Source organism: Rosa rugosa, chromosome 2 (assembly GCF_958449725.1).
Source record: "Rosa rugosa chromosome 2, drRosRugo1.1, whole genome shotgun sequence".
Taxonomy (NCBI): Eukaryota; Viridiplantae; Streptophyta; class Magnoliopsida; order Rosales; family Rosaceae; genus Rosa; species Rosa rugosa.
This window is the reverse complement of record NC_084821.1, coordinates 17,592,125-17,611,873: the sequence shown is the minus strand read 5'-3', so window position 1 is coordinate 17,611,873 and position 19,749 is coordinate 17,592,125. Positions and strand designations below refer to the sequence as shown.

Genomic DNA, 19,749 nt, shown 5'->3' with positions numbered 1-19,749 from the left:
TTCTCGTTTTCATCTGCTGTCATTCGTCCGTTTGGATTTCGCCAAAAGAAGAAAATGCTTTGGCTTTTGAATATTTTGAATTAATAATAATTTCATTGATAAAAACACATGTCAAAAATGTTATTACATACCCACCCGCTCTCACATAACAATGAATATAACAATGATTCGTGGGGGAGCCATAGTACTATATTCGAACTTAACTCGCACTTATTAGAAATGAGCATTATAACATAGATAAATATGTCAGTGAGCTGTGACCTGTTAGTAAGTTTTTATAAAGGTTATGAATTTGATTCTCACTAACATATATAAGGCCATAAGGGTGGTATGGGCTAAGAAATAAAAATAAAAAATAAAAAAAACAAACCATAGACATGTTATGAGAGAAAGATGTATACAAACAATTATAAAAATACTAAACATTTTTACCTATTTTCACCCACTTTTATGTTGAATGCTTCCATAAAATTTGGGGCATCTCTATTCAAATAGAGAAAAATGGTCCTTAATCAAGCGTTTTGTTGTGTTCTATATTCGCATTATTGTGTACCATTGTTTGTACTTTTTGATGCTTGAGGATAAGATTATTTTCTTTTTCTTGATGGGCAAGTATTCTATCATAGCTGAGTCATGATGGGGAACTAACACAAACCAATAGGCTTATACCACACATGCATGTGTAACTAATACTGGCTTGTACCAACAGCTAACTAGGGCTTGACGTTTTCATATCAATACCTCACTGCTGACCTAATCCTTCTTATGGTCTCTGCTGGTCTTCTGCTCTACATAATCCTCTGTTTTTGATACTTAAAACTAATGCATGTTTTGTTTATGAGAATGATGTCCAAGTCTAGAAGCCATAGTTCATCAATGGCCACCACAGCTGGAAACAACTCTGTATATACACATTTTTTGACAACTAAGCGTATTCAGCTTCCAGAAAATTACGTAGTAATATCCGGGTAGCTGCCTTCTTTGCCGTCCAGTATATAGTTCCAGTATCCCACTTTGATATATATGATGGTACGTGAGAAAAGTATTACTTAAAAAATGAATGGGTTACTCTTTGTTGCCACCTATAACTACTATTATAAGTCACACATGCAGCCATCCATTGGATCAGATGACAATGATGGGTCTCTTTGTCCTTTTTATCGATCATATTTATTTTGGTGACATTTCTTCTTTCAAACAAACTAGAACCAAGGCAAGTTTTAACGTGAGTTGCGGCTATAATGGAAATGCATCATGCTTGAAGATGGTATATGTTACATTTACTGGGAAATAATTGATGAGGACAACCTACGGCCAAAATGACACCTTGTTAAAAAGAAAGTTAGGGCCTATGAATCCACAAACCTTAAACCATTTGTAGCAGAGGGGTGTGGCAACGAATTAGTGTCAAAATCATAGCGCTCCTGTCATGAACCGGTAAAATATTTATTTTAGGCTCATATACAATGATGCAAGACTGCCCAAATCCAACAAGGAGCCTGAACTTTGGTACCATTTATAACAATTTAATATGCCTCATTCAGATATAAGGCGTTTGATTGCCGAATTTGGTGCGCGCAAAATCCCTTTTTTTAAGCCATATCTTAATGAAGAAGGCAAAGGGTCAAGCCCCCAGACCGCGTGGGTCATCTTTGGATTCATGTTGCTGTACTGGCAACGCCGCAATAGTCAGTGCCAGTGGTTGCATGATGCCACCCCAGATCCCAACCTCAAAGCACCTTTTTGGGTCCCCCAACCAAAGACGTCTATAATTTTGCTGCAGCAGCAACAGTATCTATATTTTGAACAAAGACAAACGTATCTATAATTTGGATTCGGCTTCTCTGCTGGAAAGAGTATTGCTAGGATCTGCTTGGATTATTATGTGAGCCCGGAGCAGTTTGTGCAAGCTGGGTTTCTCATGGCCGGCATCCCTGATTGACATGTTTTCGGCTCGAAGCTTATCGTTCTCTTGCCTCAGCAAAGAGTTCTCATGCCATTCAAGTCGAGTCTGAAACACCCAAAACGACCAAAACATCATCAGCACACAACTTGATTAACAAACCGAAAGTACCAAAAGTAAAAGAACCAAATTAAGGAGTATAGAGTAGAGACTATACCTTCATCTGGGTTCGGCAATTTTGGAACCAGAACTTGCTAACGTAGACGTTAGTGTGCTTGATGGCCCTTTTCTTATCCATATTTGTTGTCAGTCTGATAGCTATTAGATTGAGTTGGGCTGACATGGCGCGCTCACATAATTATCCAAGCAGATCCTAGCAATACTTTTTATAGCAGAGAAGCCGGATCCCTATAATTTTGCAGCAGCAACAGTATAAGAGTAATAATAGAATCTTATTTGTTCCTACTTTGAGTCTTTGATCTAGTCGAATAAAAAAAAAAAAAAACGTAACAAGAAGCAAAGGAGTTGCAGCAACAATGAGTCACACTCAAAACGAACCGGAGCTATACCCCTAATCAATAACAAGTTCTTTACTGGCATTGGAACAAGGGAGGAACGATTGATAACAAGCTCTGCTTAAGCCTCGAAGCAATGCGACCATTAGCATTGGAGCCGTTCATGTTATTCACTATAGATAGTGTTGTAAATTTGTAATTTTGATTCATATAAATTGTAATTTTTATTCAAATAAATGGAAAATCAGTATATAATAAATATCACAGTTTCATAACTTGTCTCAACAACGTAAACAACTTTTATTTGTGACGTTGTTTACACTTTGCAATAGTCATCAATCATCACACAACTTTAGTAATAAGATATGTCGATAAAATAATTATTTATAGAATCATATGTACTACATTTTCAGAAGCACCAAACAAAGTAATATTGCTTAGATTCAATATTTTTTTTTAACTCATATGATATATGGATTGATATAACAAATACCGAGTAGTCTGACTGATTAACAAAAATTAGTTCCCTGAATTCGTTTGTATCTTCTAATTATTGATTTGAAATACCATTTCATCATCGATCTGCTTTCTATATATTATATGTGTTCAGTTTGGTACTGGATTTTCTTAAGTACTAAAAGCCTCAAAAGTCAAAAGTCCTTGTTAGATTTCATTTTCTGATAATCTAAATGTGCTTCCGGATTAATCACAGCTAATTAAAGTTGATTGATTAGTGTTATACTAATTAAAGAGAGTGGGGATGTTCCTTTACCAACTCGAACTCCACAAAATTAATTATACTATCTCAAAACTTCTAGATAAACCGCATTGCGTGACAGCTTAAACACTGGAACAATTAAAATGAATTCAATCTCAGTGGTTGATTTGTATAACATCAGTTTGTTCGGTTAAGGGTCATCCCAAGAATTAAAGAATTAGAGTCAGAATCTATTAACTTAATCACTTGTCAAGTCATTACGTTCTTAATTTTCTTTTATAAAAACAAAAGCAACTTAAATGGAGACTAGTGAAAAATTAACATATCAAATAGTGGTATGAACCCCAACTAGAAAAACACATTTGAGTCCTGAAAAACTCGAGTTTAAGTTTTTAGTGCGCTACTCGGTGATATTTTCCTTATGCGGAAGAGGCTGCAGACCAAGTCTTTACCTTCTCTCGTCCTTTGATCTTCGAATGATCAAAGTCAGCGCATGTCATTGACCTAGATGAGCCTAACCTTGAACAAGGGTCGAGCACCCGCCAGCAGATCAGGTCGTTGGATTTATCTGCTTGACTGGGAATACCGCTATATAGTCAAGCAGTTTCTATGGCAGTTTATATGGTCGGTGACAGATGGTCCCCAATATCCTAACCTTACAGTAATGCAAATCATCACCTAATTTGGGTCCCCGAAGACACAACTTAACAAAGGCAAAGGAATCTTTGTATATCATCATCATTAGCAGCAGCAGCAGCCAATAGGAACATTATATATAATATAATCTTCTGTAATCATACTTTGATCTGGTTTCTTCTTAGTGAAGAAAAGTATAACAAGCATAAACACTTACAATTATCACTGGAAGCCTAGCTAACAACGTGTGGTGCCACTAGAAATCAAAATCAAAGGCTCTCTAGCTCCTTTAACTTTTCACAAGTAATATAAAGCTCATATGACTTTTCTGTTCACATCCCAGAATGATTCCCTCATTCCGACCCGAAAAATAATCAGAATCACTACAACAGAAAGTCTTTTTAGCGACCAAGTTTGTTGCGAGGAATTTATTTTCCTCAGTAAATGTCACTTTTTACAAGGAATATTTCGATTCCTCAATAAATGTCATTAGGCTTTCTATGAGAAACATATTTTCCTCACTATACACCACTTTCTACGACGAATATTTTTGTTCATCACTAAAAGTGACCATAGTTTGGTCTCCTAAATCATCATGTTATTAGCGAGGAAATATGAGACTAGGGTGAGGAATTTTTTCATCGCGAAAATGACATTCAACGAGGAAATAATGATTTTGTCGTTATTAGTTTGGCGGAAAACTATGTAAAACCCGCCAAATTCAATAGTGACAAAATTATGGATTCCTCGCTAAAATCCTGTGTTTTACGATGAACTATTTCCTCGTGAAAAGAAGCAATTAGCGAGGAAATAATGATTTCGTCGTTATTAGTTTGGCGGAAAATTATATATAACCCGCCAAATTCAATAGTGACAAAATTATGGATTCCTCGCTAAAATCCTTTGTTTTATGATGAACTATTTCCTCGTGAAAAGAAGCAATTAGCGAGGAAATAACGATTTCATCGTTATTAGTTTGGCAAAAAATTATGTAAAACCCGCCAAATTCAATGGCGACAAAATTATGAATTCCTCGCTAAAAACCCGTGTTTTACGATGAACTATTTCCTCGTGAAAAGAAGCAATTAGCAAGGAAATAACAAATTCGTCGTTATTAGTTTGGCGGAAAATTATGTAAAACCCGCCAAATTCAATGGCGACAAAATTATGAATTCTAGCTAAAAGCCCGTGTTTTACAATGAACTATTTCCTCGTGAAAAGAAGCAATTAGCGAGGAAATAACGATTTCGTCGTTATTAGTTTGGCGGAAAATTATGTAATACCCGCCAAATTCAATGGCGACAAAATTATGAATTCCTCGCTAAAATCCCGTATTTTACGATGAACTATTTTCTCGTGAAAAGAAACAATTAGCGAGAAAATAACGATTTCGTCATTATTAGTTTGGCAGCAAATTATGTAAAACCCGGCAAATTCAATGGCGACAAAATTATGGTTTCTTCGCTAAAAACCCGTATTTTACGATGAACTATTTCCTTGTGAAAAGAAGCAATTAGCGAGGAAATAACGATTTCTTCGTTACTTGTTCAGCGGAAAATTATGTAAAACCCTCCAAATTCAATGGCGACAAAAGTATAGTTTCCTCCCTAAAAGTCTATCTTTTACTAGAACTATTTCCTCGTAAAAAAAAAAACAATTATCAAGGAAATAACGATTTTGTGGTTGTAGATTTTGGTGGGAAAAAAATTATAATTAAGGGGGGGAATTGGCGGTACTAAAACAAAGCCTAGCTACCATATTCTTTTTTGGCTTGGCACAAAAAGAAAAACAATACATAAAATAAAAATCAATATTATAAATAGATGACGACCAAACCCTAACATAATGTTTCTCTCATAGCAGCTCTCTCTAGAACTCTCCTGTGTGGGTAAACATCTTACATCCTATTGTTTTCTTTTTCTTCTATTCAATGACAATATGTTTTGCTAAATTCAAACTTGATATTATTTTACTTTTGGCTTTTCTGTTTCTCAATGTCAATTGAAGTTTTCCTTTATATCATATCCATTATACAATAACATTGATTCGTTGTGAAGTTCGAGTCCGGGTATGGATCCAATTGATGTATATTGATTGCATATATGCATATCATGGTTTTATTAAACAAAGAAGTCACGGTACCTTTTGCTTATTTGAATATTGATTATGCAATACTAGCTATCTAACTAGTTAGTTCCTTTATATTCAGCCAAATCTTCATGAACTTTTATAAAGGAGTGCTGACCTTTCTTTGTAGTTTCAGGAAGAGACTGTAGTTAGATTAAATATGTTATCTTCAAGAATCTTTGGGTTAAGTTTCATATGTAGTTTGTCTATAAAGATTATTTTCCAAAAAAAAAAAAAAATCGTAGAGATTCTCATATTAATATGCATGATCCATATATGATTGAGAAATTTTGTCATAATCTGGAGATCGATTGAAGTTTGATCTTTTGTCTTTTGAGAGCAGGGCTTCAATAGTTTCTTTTTCATCTTATAGTTCTGGATTGTATCTCAATAGCATACTCCATGGTGTATTGTTTCAATTCAAGATATATTTCTGGATTGTATCTCAATAGTAGGGGTTGTCAACGGGCCGGGCCTTATTACCTTTTTTAAAAATAGAGGGCCGGGTCGGGCCGGGCTTTTTTATAAATGGCAAGATCCAAGCCCGGCCCAGGAAGGCGGGCTTTTTCGGGTCGAGCCGGGCTTTATTAACAAAAGAAGTTTTAAAGATATGATACTTTTTTTTTAAGGGGTTTGGAACCCAACCTAGTTGGGAGGCTCATCCCCACGCCCGATTTAATGTATTGAAATAAAAAGACGGAGAATACAAATTAAGTATAGGAACATTCCCAATTACAACTTAGAACAAAAGTAAATTATTAATACAACTTATATGCAGCGAACTTGGACTTCAATGGTTCTCTAAATGCAATGAAAGCTTCTTTACTCCGTTTTATCATATGCCTGCAGCCCTGCATAATTGGTACAGGGAGTTAAAAATTGTCCCTTGGTTATCAAATATAAATAGAGTAAGATACTCTCCAATCAAACATCTAATTTCCACCAAAAATGTATGTCAAAGCACATAAAAATCGTTAAAAAAATACATCAAATTCAACATTTCAGAATAAACAAAGAAATAAAACTCAAACTCGTCAGATTTTCCTTTCGCTTCATTTAAAACAGAATATCTATCACTGTTGTATAAACATATGGGAATTTTTAGAATACCGCTCCGTTAGGGGCCTTATTCACGGCGGTTCGGCCTAATTTTTTTACACAATACCTATCACTGTTGTATAAACATATTGGAATTTTCAGATTGATCGATTTCCATTTCAGATTTTTTTTGACCTCACATAATTCTTATATGCCTAGTAATGTAGTATTACTTAAACTAGGCTTGTTACCCTCCATGAGCAAACTGGAGGACGAAATGGAATTTTTAAAAATACACCGTCAGATGTTGTCGGCATATGAATATATGGTTGTGGCAGAAATTTCAGCCATTTCCGCCTTCGGTTCGACCTCGATCTACCCGGTCAACTCGATACCCTAAATAGAACATAAAACAAATATGCTAGTAACCGGTCCTTGCCAATTCATTTTTCCGATATTTCAGCTCCCACACTCTCGTGGGTAGGGGGTCTACTTACGGATGTAAAAATTCCGGGATGCTTGTCCGCGCAAGGTGCTGCTCCCCTTAGGGAATTTTGCGTGTGCAAAGCGTTGACCGCTCCGTTGGGTGCCTTATTCAAGGCGGATCGGCCTAATTTTTTCAGACAATACCTATCACTGTTGTATAAACATATGGAAATTTTCAGATTGATCGATTTCCATTTCATATTTTTTGGACCGCACATAATTCTTATATGCCTAGTAATGTAATATAACTTAAAACTACGCTTGTTACCCTCCACGAGCAAAATGGAGGACGAAATGGAATTTTTAAAAATGCACCGTCTGATGTTGTTGGCATATGAATAAATGGTAGTGGCAGAAATTTCAGCCATTTCCTTCTTCAGTTCGACCTCGATCTACCCGGTCAACTCGATACCCTAAATAGAACATAAAACAAATATGCTCGTAACCGGTCCTTGCCAATTCATTTTTTTCGATATTTCAGCTCCCACACTCTCGTGGGTAGGGGGGTCTACTTACGGATGTAAAAATTCTGGAACGTTTGTTGGCGCATGGTGCCGCTCCCCTTAGGGAAGCTTGCGTGTGCAAAGCGTTGACCGCTTCGTTGGGTGCCTTATTCACAGCAGATCGGCCTAATTTTTTTTCAGACAATACCTATCACTGTTGAATAAACATATGGGAATTTTCAGATTGATCAATTTCCATTTCACAAATTTTTGATTGCATATAATCCTTATATGCCTAGTACTGTAGTATAACTTTGTTTATTAGGCTTGTTACCCTCCATGAGCAAAATGGAGGAGGAAATAGAATTCTTTAAAATTCACCGTCAGATGTTGTCCGCATACAAATATATGATAGTGGTAGAAATTTCGGCGATTTCCTAAAACCGTTCGACGTCCACTTGGAGAGCTTTAATTATACAATTTCTCCATTTTTTTTTCTTTTTACCATTTTAATTTTATGTCACGGACAAATTTTAGATAACAAAGTGTAGTTTATTAAAATAAATCATCACAAAACAATTCATAAAAAATAAAAATACATACAAAATAAATAAAAACCAAAAAGTAATAATTATTAATTTATATAACTAATTGCTGGGTCTATTAAGAGATTTGCTGGGTACATTTAGAAACACTAAAAAAAAAAAAGAAGTGCTAATCTAAAAAGGAAAAAAATTAGAGGTAAAACCTAAAAGAAACAAAACTCAATTCTCTCTCTCACGGCCTCCCTTTCTCACGGTCTTTGAGCCTCCCTCTCAACATCTCCCATCTTTGAAGCTCTGATCTCTGCAGGTAAGACTACATTCATCTTTCTTCCTCCTTATACATCTTTATTGTATAGTTTGATTAACAAAAATCTTATTTTCAAGAACACAGCATAGGTTTCGATCGAATTGGGATTGAATTGAATTGGGATTGGATCGAATTTTGATTGAATCGAATTGGGATTCAATTCTCACCCAAAAAACAAAAAAGCTTTTTGGTTCAGAAACTATTACTATGGTTTTCTTACAAACTTGTCTTGACAAAGAATTGAAGCTTCTTCCTACTTCTTCATCGATCTTCTTTGTCAAACGTAAATCACCGGCCATAATGATTTGGCCCTAATTACGCAAGATTTTGATTTTGACTATTTGTGGATAGGCTGAGGCTTCTCAGGTCTCTGGGAAAGATGTAGTGTCTAGACTTCATGTGGTTTACTATAGAAATATATGGTTTTCAAGGGTCGAATCATATCGCAGTTCAGATACCAACGAATTTTTTGTATGTTTTATGCGGTACAGATAATGCAATGAAGAATTTTTTTTGCTCTCTTTTGGCCTGTGGAAAATGTTCAACTAAAAATTTCACAATCTATATAGTTATATAGTTGAGTATGTATATGAATTTAGAAATGGTCGTTCATCTTTGCATTTGACTCGTCCTATATTTTTGTGCAGGAAAGAGTCTGGAGCATTTCCAAAATTTAGCTCAAGTAAAAGATCTTAAGGTAATCATTTTGTTCTGTATGGGTCTAAAACAACTACTGCAATTTTAAGTTATTTTGAATTAGGTTATATATATTCTTTATGAGTCTAAAACAACTACTGCAATTTTAAGTTATTTTGAATTAGGTTATATATATTCTTTATGGGTCCAAAATTTAGACTCTGACCATTTTGAATTAGGTTATATATATTCTTTATGGGTCTAAAACAACTACTGCAATTTTAAGTTATTTCAACCTATGACTTGATTCCCAAAAAAAAAAAAAAATCATAAGTTAAAATTACATTGATTATAACAGGTGACTCAATGAATGCACTGGCACAAACTACTAACCAACCATCAATAAATGCTACAACTGAAGGGTTGAATGATGCTAGGACATCAGTCGATATCCAAGGATCTACTATAGGTACTCATTGTGTTGCATTGTTAATAATACACTAATTTTGTTAATAATTTCTACATTTCAGTTTGCTTTTTAATGATAAGATCATAAAATTACAATTCCAAAATAATCATTTGATATGTTATACTTTCCAGACTGTTTCAGATAAAAATTCTATTAATAGGTCACGTTTGAAATATCACCATAAAGCAGGGTCGAAGTCTTTTATGTCGCATCAAGAACAGATTGTAAGTTATCTATATAATTTTATTAATTAATATATTGTATCTATTATACATGTCTTAACAACATTTTTTGTTTGTTTGATGCAATAGGCTGCACAATCAGGGGAGATGCTAAGTGCAATTGAACGCTTTGAAATGGAGTACAAAAGCATTAAAAAAGGTTGGGACTTTGGAGCGAAAGAATTATGGGTAAGTGACCTATTGATGTATATAATATAACTTGAATTATAGATGTATAACTATATATGCATATTCATACGTAGATATGTATTTATATAAAAAACAATTACATAGATTAAGATGATGAATATACCTATAGATTACAGGAGATTATTTTGATTTACTAGGAACTAAACATACACACTTAAATGTATTTTGTTTTATTTGCAGGATCAAATGGTTAAGATGCGAACTGAGACAACCCTTCCTGATGAGACTCGAACTATGAATGATGATGAAATATGTGCAAAGGTTCTTGGAGTAAAATCAGGCTATGTCAAGGATTGTGGTTTTGGTCCTAGGCCTCCACCATCTAGCACTTCTCGATCGTCACTAGATGAAATGTCTGAGAAGAATAAAGAGTTAGAAGATAAACTTGGAGAGACCCAAGATACTATAAAGGCTCAACAAGAAAAGATTGATGCACAAAACGTGCTGATCCAAGAATTGCAGGAGCAAGGCAAAAAGTTTGAGCAGTTCATGGCAACCTTTATGAACCAACAAGCATCAAGTTAGTTATGCATATCTAGGATTTAGTATTAGTTAAACAAGTTCATTGATTTTTGGATCATTTTTAGTTCAGTATTGACTTTAGACTATTCCAATTAGTAGTTATGGTAGACAACATTATGAATTATTATTTTGTTTATTGTTTAACTATTTTTGAATAAGAATCCTCTTTATTGAATAAAATAATATGTATCGCTGACAGGTCGTATCGTAATAAGACGACAACTGCAACAAAAATAAATTTCCTCGCTATAGATTAAAATCAATAACGACGAAAATAAATTTTCTCACTATAGACTGTAGATTCTACATTGACGGAAAACACATTCCTCGTTGAGTACCTTTATCGAGAAAACTTTTTCTCATTGAAAATATACATTTTACGATGAAACAAAATTTTCTCGCTGAAATAAGTTTATAGAGAGGAAAAACTTCCTCGCCCAAAACTATTTATAACGACGAAAATATTTTTCTCCCAAAAACCGTAGTCCCTACACTGACGAAAAACACATTCCTCATTGTTGAGTATCTTTATTGAGAAAACCTTTTCTCATTGAAAATATACATTTTACGATGAAACAAAATTTCCTCGCTGAAAACAGTTTATAGCGAAGAAAAACTTGGTCGCCCAAAGCTATTTATAACGACGAAAATATTTTCGTCCCAGAAACTACAGTTCCAACGCCGATGGAAAACATATTCCTCGTTGTTAAGTATCTTTAACGAGAAAACTTTTTCTCGCTGAAAGAATACATGGTACAATGAAACAAAATATCTTCGCTGAAAACAGTTTACAACGAGAAAAAGCTTCCTCACCCAAAGCTTATAACGACGAAAATTCGTCGCAGAAAAAGTAGTTTAAATATTTTATTTATTTACATTTTTTTAATTTTGGTTATCATTGGCGAGGAAATAATTAATTTCGCGACGAAATCTAGTATGTCGGAAAATATATTTAACGACTATTTTCTAATCGTTGAACTTTTTTAACGAGAAAAAAGTATGGGTTTGAGTGAGGAAAGAAATTGTCGCTATAGAATAACAGCGAGACAAATAAATTTCATCACGAAAAGGGTTTGACGAGGACATTGTTTTTTCGTCGCTGAAGCTTTTCTTGACGAGCATTCTCCGACAAATTGAAGACGAAAAGAATTTCCTCGCAGAAGTACTTCCGCGACGAAATGTCTGTTTTTAGCGAGGAATTTGTTCCTCGCAAATGAGGTTTTTTGTTGTAGTGAATTACTACTCCATTTAGTTTTCTAGCACCTACTCATCCCTCTGTACAGTATGATGAATGTCACAAGTAAAAAGTTATGTATACTCAACAACATTAAGTCATTGGTACATTTATATCATGTACTATTCCACTAAATAAGAACCCATGCCAATACCAATTGCAGATCGAAAGTCAAGACATATATGTCTTTCAAAGTTTTTGAACATAATTGGAATTTAGTTTGAATTGACCTAGAATTTTGAAGTGTACGAAATCTCTTTCTCCTCTTTCTAATCCCACTATTTTCTCACGTACCCGGGAAGAAATATAAGGAAAAGGGTATTCCACTTCAACTCCTTGTTTCAAACACATATATAGTATCAACACGAATTCACAAATGAATTAATATAAATGAAATTTAAAAAGATTAAGCAAAAAATGACCTACTTAGGTGTTTCATTTTTTGGTATAATAAAAACTTATTAATATATAAAAAAATTTCACGATACATACACGTATGTATTGCTTTGTTTTTATGCAACATACAAACTAGTACTCGTTCGTTCTGAGGGCATGCAGCATGACGTACTTGAAGACCCCAAAAGATCCTAGTGTTAAGGCGTACTTGCAAGCATTCTACATGCTGGCACTATCAATTAAGTAGGTTCATCTAATTTCTTCAATAAATACATTGGGGTTGACAATGGAGGTATATATAAATAGTCGGTGCTCTATGGATCTGCAAGTCCCATATAGCTGGATGATAAGTGCAGTGTGACCGTGTTTGGGTCCCTTGACGTACAGCAATCTATCATTGAGCCAGAAATGGTTGTTGGTTTTGCCAAATTGGGCCTACTGGGTCCTCTTACTCCTCTACTTGGGTGTTGGGAAACTTGAAATTTGGGGTTGGTTGCTTTGGTCCACATGGTAATAAAAGTTTGGATTTAGCTTTGGGCCTTTAGCATCTTTGCAGACGGTGAGAGGACTGCTAAATTTTTATTTTTTATTTTTATTTTTATTTTTATTTTTATTTTTTTTTTCACAGTGAGAAGGTCACTTAAGAAAAATACGAGCTAAGTGATGATTCTTTCAGATGGCTTTGTAGAAAAAAAAAATTCATCTGTTATAAAATGATACAAAACAAGTAGCTGATGGAGAAATGGTTGAATTAATCTTATATTAATTTACTGGTATTATCCAGCCTAATGAATGAGAAAATTAATAATCAGTGAACCCCTTAATCCTTCCTCAATAATCTCTTTTCCTTTTTTTTCATGAGTAAAAGGTAAATAAAGTTGTTATAACCGTGGGGCGGAGTCATGTAGAAGCCCAACATGACCTCTTTGAACTAGCTTGAAGGATTTCTTTTCTTCTTCTATAAATTGACCAAAAGAATATGATTTAGATCTGATATCTTATTTTAAAGAACGCGTTTTGTTTACATATCAACTTGCTCATTTTATTCCTCTTCAAATTGACACTTCTGTATTTGCTGACAAAGTTTTCAAAACCAGATTTAATTGCAGATGACTGTAGTCATATTGTCTAATTGATGTGACCCTCGTATCTATATATGACTCTAGCAATCTTCTTATTTGTGTAGATATCCAACCTATATGAAGTTAACAATTGATTAATACCCAAACCGTGTTCGTTGACACTTCTTAACTAATTGGCATATATGAGTTGATGAGGAAATACTAGCATGTCATCAATCAAACAACAATCTTCAACTTACTACGTATTAGTGATAAATAATTTAAATATAAGCCATAGCATGAACTCATGAAGTTGTTACACATAAAATTGGTTTTAGAGTAACGTCAATCATTCTTTAATGGTATTATAAAATAATAATAAAAATCCCCGTAATTATAGAGCAATCCACCACTAGCTTTAAGTCATGAAGCAAGCTAGAAACATATACAAAATTTCGAAAAAAATCAAACATAAAAATTTATTAAAAATCTACAACATCTCCTTCATGTATAAGAGACTACCTTGCTTCATCCCTCTCCAATTTCTTCGCCTTCTTCCATTCTTTGATATTAGGACGATCATGAACCACTTTAGATTTGGGCTTGCTATGCATAATAAATTTAATTAAGAGCAACTCCAACAACTTCCCCATATTTTGATTTTTCTCTATTTTAGGGAAAAATGAGTCTCTTTTGCTCTAACAGATTCCTTATAATTATCCCCATTTTAGGAATAGTGAGGAAAGAGAAAACCAAATTCTCTAAATTTACAGCAATCTCTAAAATTTTAAGGAAATACTTAGAGCATATTTAACAGACTCTCTATTTTGGCTCCTTAGCTATTTTTGAGAGCTAGTTTAGTTTTTTATCTATTTTAGCAGCTGCACCAGACTCCTAAGTGACTCTTCATTATAATTTTTAGCTATCTCCCTCCTAAATATAGAGAGCGAGATGAGGCTCTCTATAATTTAAAACATTCATTTTAAGTTATTTTATGTAATTTATAAATATATTTAAACTATTTAATCTTCATATAAAAAATGATATAAATTCAAAACTATCTAAAATAGATAGCACTGATGCAGACGTATTTCTAAAGTGGCTAGCTAAAATGACTTTTTAGCTACTTTAGCTGTTACGTCCCGAACTTAGAATTAACGATTTACTCACTATTTGGACGGTAATTGTCGAATACTTTCAATTTTTACTTTTTATCGATATTTTAGTGGCCCTAAAAGGTTGACTTTTTTTTGGGGTCGTTTATGAGAAAATTTCCTTCATGAAAGTTGTAGAGGACTTTAAACCGAGCGCGTGCATATGTGGTGCGTAAAAATCGGACTTAGTATGTGAGAGTTATGGCCAAAAATGTAGAAGTTACTGTTCATGGTAATTAATATATATATGGAAGTTACTGTTGGTAAATTTCCATTTTTCGGAAATTCTACCTAGCTAGCCGGTAACTCTCTTCTTCTTCTTCCCCGACTCTTCCTCCCCTTCGGCCCCGATTTTCTTCCTTCGATTTCTTCCCCCTCCGACCGACCCAAGACGGAATCCGGCTATCCCCAAGCTCGTCTCCTCCCCCTTGTCGCATCTGTGGTGGTATTTTGTGGAGATTTGGCCGGAGGAGCTCGATTTTGAGCTGGGAAGGTTACTGTAGCAGTTCGCGATTTTTGCCGATTTCCGGCGATTCCGGCCATCTCCGGTCACCAATCCGGCGTCGAAGGCTCGATTTTCGACGGAGATCATTTCCCCTAAGGTCTTGCTTTCCAATTTGCTGTGTAGAGGCCGAATCGACAAGCTAGGGTTCTTGAATTTCTGGGTTATCTTCACCGACCAGATTCGACCATTTCCAGGTAAAATTTGGATGTGTTGTAGTTGAGAAAATTAATCAGTGGGTTGAGTTGTTGCTATACATGGAATTTGGTAGCCGGTGGTGGAGGTTGGTACCGGCGCGTGGGTGCCACGTGCCTCCACTGTTGGTGGCGCGTGAGACGGTGTTTGGCCGGTCTTTAACTTCTGTTGTTGAGCTAAATAGTCAATAATACATTTAGTTTCATAATTGCAGTTTTGGGATCGAATTGGAGAAGAGTGTGTATGGATTTTGATGTTTGTTCAAGGGTGGAAATTGTTAATTGAATTACAAGGAATCCATCCATCGGATTTCCTTGATTCTGCCCTAAAGCCCATACATTAAGGGAATGACATTAGTGAAGAAGATTGGGAGGTTTTAGGCAAATAAAGATAATGTTAGGATTTGGTTTTATTTATCGTAATATAGTTTTCCATCCAGTAATTATGGGTTTACGAACGTTATATTGTACAGGACCTGAGGAGGATTCCCTCGAGGAGGGTTCGGATCGACGGCAGGCTTAGCCGTACACTGTGAGTGGACTTTTGTTTTTAAATAATGATGCATGCATTTACTTCGAAATTACTGATTTGTTTAATTATCGTTTTATTTATCGAGCATTTAAATTTGGTTTTGTATATAAATGGCTATATTTGGAATTGTATTTATGATTTGAATTCGGGAATATGATTTCGATTATGGAGATTATGATTTATGTGATTTCGACGAATTATTTTCCGAAGTATTTCCGGAATTTAAGATTATAATTTTATTCGTCGATTTTAAGATTTTAAGGAATATTATTGGAAATGGGATTTCTCGAGGGAATTATATTATATATTATTCCTCGCTTATTTATTTATGATTTCGAGAATATTTTTGGCGTGCGGGGTCACGTCATTGGCATATGTATTTTCTTGTGAGGTGTTGGGGAAGCCTTATTGGTTTTCAGTTTTCGTATGGTTTTTACCCACCATACCTGGGTCTCTATATTTTATTGCTAGCTAGCCTATTAGTACTCCTCCCTTCTTACTGTGTGTTTGTGGGTGAGTAAGAGCAGAGCATGGGATGCTCCAGAGTGTGGGACACTCCGACCCAAGCCTGGGAGGCTCCCTTCTTTCGTATGGTGAAATTTCTTCCCCATATTTTATCGTTATTTGACTAGCGGGGCTGGTATGTTTTTCACGAGTTTTTGAGTTTAAAGAAATATGTTTTATAAACGTTGCATGCATCGAAATTTTATAAATTTAAATTTGTGGGAAAGTATAAACTTTTCTTCCGTTATGCTTATTTATTTTGTCCACTCACGCTAACGTTTTTATGTACTTTCCCCTGGGCCCTTTGGTTTCAATTGCCCAGATTGCAGCGTTGCTGACCGGCTTAGGAGTGGAGACTAGTACCACCTTTGTTATCTATCCTCAGTAGGTTATTTATTAACCTACCTTATGTATCATATTTCGAGTGTGTTCTATAGATTGCTCTGAGTACCGTAAAAGGTTGGATTTATACATTTGTATAATTATGAGTGTTTGGGAGTTGTATAATATTGGAGGAAGTTGAAAGATTGATTTGCTGGGTAGTAATTTATATATGTGGTTATGTTTGAGTAGTACGGTGTTTATACTTGAAAATTTGCAAATTGTTGCTAGGAAGCAGGGTGGCTTCAAGCATTGAAATTTATTTTACTTAGAAGTGTTATCAGCAGGTTTAGGGTTGTCCACTTTTAGGGGAAGTTCTGTCGAATTTTCCCGAAAAGTGGGCCCCGTAGGTCCATCTTGGAGTTAGGAGGGTAATTCCGGGGTGGGTCCTGACATTAGCTAAAATGACTTTTTAGCTATTTTAGCTAAAATGACTAAAAAATGGCTAGCCATTGCTAAAGATGTTCTTATGGAGATTTTAAAGATTGCTGTAAAATAGAGAATATGTTGGAGTTGGAGAAGAAAAAGAGGCTAAACCTTTGATATTTACTTTCTTATAAGGATTAAATTATGTTTAGTCCCTGTACTCTGACCATTTTTTTGTTTCAGTCCCTGACATTCTCATTTAATCTGAAAAGTCCCTGAGGTCATAATTTCAGTCTAATAGGTCCTCGCCGTTAAGATTCCGTCAAGTTGGGCCGTTAAATTGCTGACGTGGCACTCAATTAAGGTTGTGCCACGTCAGCCTGTTAACGGAATAATTGGACGGCAAGGACCTATTAGATGGAAATTGTGACCACAGGGACTTTTTAGATTAAATTAGAATGTCAGGGACTGAAACGATGACAGAGTCATAGTACAGGGACTAAACAAAATTTAATCCTTCTTATAATATAGAAATTATAGGGAAGCTGTTGGAGTTGCTCTAACGACTTTCGATATTTCATAATTTACACATTAAAATCTAAGCTTTTTTTTGTTTTTCGTGCAAATCTAATCAACTTATCTATGTGACAATGTTGGCTGATTTGTTATGCCTCGTTGGGTCGTTTGGATTTGTCAATAGTCATCAATCTTATATCATAGAACCAATCATCAGTAATAAGATAAGATGATACATAATATAATTATTTGTACCTTCAGAAGAATCAAAATGACATTTTCAAGAGCACGAAAAGCCAACAAATATTGCCTGATTAGATTCTTCAAGCACTCTCACATGATATAATAAATCATGAGTTCCCTAACTCGACAGTGACTAGTATCTCATTATTAATTATTGATTTCATTAAGTTAAATGATGCATGCATATGACTCGATCGACTTTATTCTATGTTGGCAGATATTCCTTAATATAATCTTGGCTAGATTTCATTTTCTGATTATGTATTCTATTTTTGAATAGAAGAGGTCATCTATTATGCAGCTCAGCAAGCAGTACAAAAACGATCCCCCTTATGGGGGTACAGAAAGAACCGTTCCGTAAAAACTACTACAAAGCCAACCCTAATTAAAAGAGCAAACCAAACTAGTAATCTCCTAGTACACCCACCTTCTAGGATTAAGCCCAAACAAAGAAAAGTAGAGCCCTGAGGAATTAAAAAAACGCCCCAACGGATCGGAGCCCAACAGGGTCTCTCTTTACTTTGTGATCTTTTCTACTCAAGTAGACAGAAAAGAAACTAAAGCCTCCTCATAAAAAATAAGAAAGCCCACTTTTAAAATAAAAATAAAAAATAAAAAACCAGGACCCAATTGTGCCCATATTAGGCCCAATATCTTGTTTGGAGCCCAAACACTCAACCCACTTGAAGCCCTAGCAGTTGAGCCGTCGCACACCCAAGCCCTAGAATCAGCACCGCCACAGATGGCAATGTCACTGCTTGAACAGCCACCCCCGTCGCCGTATCTGCCACTACTGCTGCCGCACAAGCTGCTGCCAGCGTTCAAGCTACCAACACCCTCTACATGAGAGTACAAATCCGAAACCTTCCCCACCGTCATGCCCGCCGCCGTCAAATCCTCCCAAGAGTCGGGCACACCCAAACTGGTCCCATTGCCCACGATCGCGATCAAGAACCATGCACATGGAGCGCTCAGATCTTCGAGCTCCTTCATCCACTCTGCAATCCGAGCAACCGAGACCCCATCTCGACCAAAACCACCTCGGGTTATCACCGAGCATACCACTCAATCAACGCCGCCAACCCTAGTTGCAATACCCACATCTGCAATAGAAATATCACCAAAACCCAACATCATCGCTACCCAAAGCAAAAAGAAGGAGAATAAGCAGCCTAGAGGCCTCCATGGCCACCATTGACAAGCAATGGGGAGATACGAGAAGCCGCCGCAAGAGGTAGTTTCTCAAACCCTAGCAGAGCTAGTCAGAATGTTGTGATTATGATTGATTATGTATTCTATTGTTGCAGGCCAATTAATAAACTAAATTTAATTAATCCTATTTAGAGTAATTGATTATAATACCAACTCCACAAGATTAATTATACTCTTCCACATAAACCGTGTTGCGCGACAGCTTAAACACTGGAAAAATTATACTGAAATCGATCTCAGTTGATAATCTATACAGAAGGAGTTTGATTGGATAATCAAAAGAATTAGAGAACTAATAATCAGCTAAGAGTTTCTAGAACTTAATGAATTGTCAACTCATTATGTATTTAACTTTGCTTTAATAATAGACTAGTTTCTTTAAATAGAGAAACTGTTGCACAATCAACATCAAATGCAAAAATAGTATCAAAAATGTATATTGGCCAACTGGGGTGGAGACAAAACACAAGGTAGGGTTTCCTTGCGTTTTTGGGCTTCTTCTCCTCCTTTGCGTTTCAAGTTTTACCGTGATAGCTTTTGTCCGTTGCCTAGATCACTTGAACACCATACCCGATCATAGGGGACTATAAGCCCGGCAAGGGTGCCAATCGACTTAAATCCAGATACATTTGATAAGAAAACTAATTTCAAGCGGACTCGATCCTGAACCCTCCATTA

At 35.5% G+C, this 19,749-nt stretch overlaps 1 long non-coding RNA gene across 1 annotated transcript; it reads left to right on the top strand.

Moving 5' to 3' along the window:
* The first annotated feature begins 9,735 nt into the window (after window positions 1-9,735).
* Window positions 9,736-10,878, top strand: LOC133728975 (uncharacterized). The gene is made up of 3 exons (XR_009856160.1): window positions 9,736-9,823; window positions 9,955-10,047; window positions 10,135-10,878. It is a non-coding gene; the product is annotated as an uncharacterized LOC133728975 (long non-coding RNA).
* Window positions 10,879-19,749: the final 8,871 nt, after the last annotated feature.